General features: G+C 39.6%; 1 non-coding gene across 1 annotated transcript; it reads right to left on the minus strand.

Annotated features, from left to right (window-relative positions):
* Nucleotides 1-236: 236 nt before the first annotated feature.
* LOC127124966 (small nucleolar RNA R71) lies at nt 237-343 on the minus strand. The gene has a single exon (XR_007804436.1). It is a non-coding gene; the product is annotated as a small nucleolar RNA R71 (small nucleolar RNA).
* Nucleotides 344-3,615: the final 3,272 nt, after the last annotated feature.

Consider the following 3,615-nt stretch of genomic DNA (forward strand, 5'->3'; position numbering starts at 1 on the left):
TCTCTGGAAATCCTACCGAGGATCCAAACCTTCATTTATCCGTATTTGTCCAATACGCTGATACTGTTAAAGCTAATGGTGTCACTTCAGAGGCTATTCAACTTCGTCTTTTTCCTTTCTCGTTAAGAGATAGCGCTAGAAGATGGCTTCAATCTCTTCCTTCCAACTCAGTCACCACATGGAACGAGTTGAAGAAAGTTTTTCTTGCCCGATATTTTCCGCCAAGCAAAACAGCTATGTTAAGAGCCTAGATAAATGGATTTAAACAGAAAGATAACGAGTCTCTTTTCGAAGCATGGGAAAGATACAAAGACATGATGAGACTTTGCCCACACCATGGTTTAGAGGACTGGTTAGTAATTCATACCTTCTATAGTGGTCTCTTGTACAACACGAGGTTAACAATAGACGCCGCCGCAGGTGGTGCACTAATGAACAAACCTTATGCTGACGCTTACCAACTTATCGAAAGCATGGCTCAAAACCACTATCAGTGGGGAAGCGAACGAACAATGGTGGAAAAACCTCAAACGAAAACTGGCATGTACGAGATAAGTAACCTTGATCATGTTAATGCAAAAGTGGATGCTCTGGTCCAGAAAATTGAAAGTTTAAATGTATCACCTCCAGCCACCGTGGTTGCCATAACTCAGAATTGTGAAGTCTGCAGAATCCAAGGTCACACTCCTGCAGATTGTCAACTCCTAACAGGAATCCAAGCGGAGCAAGTAAACTATGCTCAAGGAAGCCCCTACTCGCACACCTATAACTCAAATTGGAAGAATCATCCCAATTTTTCATATAAGAGTAATAATGCTTTATACGCACCTGGACAATCTCCAAATCAAGCCCCAGCTATACCTCCGGGATATCAGAAGCCGATCTCATCTACACCTAACAATAACGCCCCTAGAAAATCCAACTTGGAAATCATGATGGAAAACTTTATAGCTTCTCAACAGCAAACCAATAAAGATTTCTTAAACCAGAATGTACACACTGGCGAACAAATTAAACAACTAGCAAGTAAAGTAGATGCCCTGGCTACCCATAACAAAATGCTGGAAACGCAAATATCACAAGTAGCTCAACAACAAGCGCCTACTGCTGCCCCAACTGGTACATTTCCTGGCCAACCCCAACCTAACCCGAGAAGCCACGCTCATGCAATTATACTGAGAAGTGGAATGGAAGTGGAAGGACCGTCTGATCCAAGGGTAGAAAACCAAAACTCTGAAAAGTCAACTGAGGAAAGTGAACCTAAGGAAAAGGAAGAGAGTAATAAGGAAACCGTAGAAAAGAAGGAACCTTATGTACCTCCACCACCTTATAAACCACCTATCCCTTACCCTCAAAGGCTTATTAAAACCAAAGATGCGGGCCAATTTAAAAAATTTGTTGACCTACTGAAACAATTAAACGTTACAATTCCGTTTACAGAAGTTATTACGCAGATGCCCTCATATGCTAAGTTCTTGAAAGAAATTATTTCTAATAAAAGGAAACTTGAAGATAGCGAAACCGTTACACTCACTGTTGAATGTAGTGATATAATCCAAAATATGCCTCCTAAACTTAAAGACCCAGGTAGTTTCTCTATACCCTGTCACATAGGAAAATTTGTCATTGACAAAGCCTTATGCGATTTAGGAGCCGGTATTAGTGTTATGTCTTTATCCATATGCAAGAGACTGGAAATGGGAGAATTAAGACCAACTAAAATGTATGTGCAACTAGCAGATCGTTCCGTTAGATATCCTATAGGAATTCTTGAAAACGTTCCCGTGCGCATAGGTCAATTCTACATTCCAACCGATTTTATAATTATGGACATTAGAGAAGATGAAGTTACACCCATTATACTGGGAAGACCGTTCTTAGCAACCGCCGGTGCGATCATAGACGTAAAACGAGGACGACTCACCTTCGAAGTAGGAGAAGAGAAAATTGAGTTCATTCTTTCCCAATTTTTGAAAGCACCTGCAATAGAAGATACATGTTACTTCATGGATATCATCGATGAATGCATAAAAGAAACAGAGTTAGAAAAAGACAAATCATCTGACTATCTTATAGAAGACAAACTTAACCAATGTTTAGCAATAACACCGGACCCTACGCAATGCCTTAAGAAACCAACCCTAGACCTGAAAACACTTCCCAAAAATCTGAGATATGAATTCCTAGACTTAGAACTTGAACGACCAGTGATAGTTAATGCAGACCTAGGAAGACTCGAAACAGAAAAACTCATGCATATCTTAAGAAAATATCCAACCGCACTAGGATACAACATCACCGATCTTAAAGGAATAAGTCCTTCTATCTGTATGCACTGCATCATGCTAGAAGAAGACTGTAAAACTTCTAGGGAACACCAGAGGAGACTAAATCCGAACCTGAGTGAGGTAGTGAAGAAGGAAATAACCAAGTTATTAGAGGCAGGTATCATATATCCTATATCTGATAGCCAATGGGTTAGTCCTGTACATGTAGTACCAAAGAAAAGAGGTGTAACAGTCATTGAAAATGAAAAAGGAGAAACTATAACCAAACGAATCGAATCGGGATGGAGAATGTGCATTGACTATAGGAAACTAAACAAAGCAACCCGAAAAGATCATTTCCCTTTACCATTCATTGACCAGATGTTAGAACGATTAGCAAAACGTTCTCATTTCTGCTATCTAGACGGTTATTCAGGCTTCTTTCAAATACCAATTCATCCTGATGACCAAGAAAAGACAACATTCACATGTCCTTTTGGTACATTCGCTTATAGACGAATGTCGTTTGGCTTGTGTAATGCTCCTGCAACCTTCCAAAGGTGCATGATGGCAATATTCTCCGATTTTCTCGAAAACATCATGGAAGTATTTATGGATGACTTTTCCGTATGCGGACAAAGCTTTGAAGAATGCCTTGAAAACCTAGAAAGAGTTCTAGAGAGATGTGTAAAAGTAAACCTAGTACTTAATTGGGAAAAATGTCACTTTATGGTACAAGAAGGAATTGTTTTAGGACACATCATCTCGAACAGAGGAATTGAAGTAGACAAAGCCAAAATAGAGGTAATCGAAAACCTTCAACCCCCGAAAACTGTGAGAGAAGTACGAAGCTTCTTAGGACATGCCAGTTTTTACCGACGATTCATTAAAGACTTCTCTAAAATAACTAAACCTTTAACCGGGCTATTGATGAAGGATGCTGAATTCATATTCGACAATAAATGTTTAGAAGCATTTCAAACGCTTAAACAAGCATTGATCTCCGCACCCATAATGCAGACACCAGATTGGGACGAACCATTCGAAATAATGTGCGATGCCAGTGATTACGCTGTAGATGCTGTTTTAGGACAACGAAAAGATAAAAAGCTTCACGTTATATATTACGCAAGTAGAACTCTAGATGAAGCACAAATGAATTACGCCACAACCGAGAAAGAACTTCTAGCAGTAGTGTTTGCGCTAGATAAATTTTGTTCTTACTTGGTCGGAGCCAAAATAATCATTTACACTGACCACACTGCTATCAAATACCTCTTAACAAAAAAGGATGCTAAACCTAGACTCCTAAGGTGGATCCTGTTGCTACAAGAGTTCGATTTGGAAA

Source organism: Lathyrus oleraceus, chromosome 2 (genome assembly GCF_024323335.1).
Source record: "Lathyrus oleraceus cultivar Zhongwan6 chromosome 2, CAAS_Psat_ZW6_1.0, whole genome shotgun sequence".
Taxonomy (NCBI): Eukaryota; Viridiplantae; Streptophyta; class Magnoliopsida; order Fabales; family Fabaceae; genus Lathyrus; species Lathyrus oleraceus.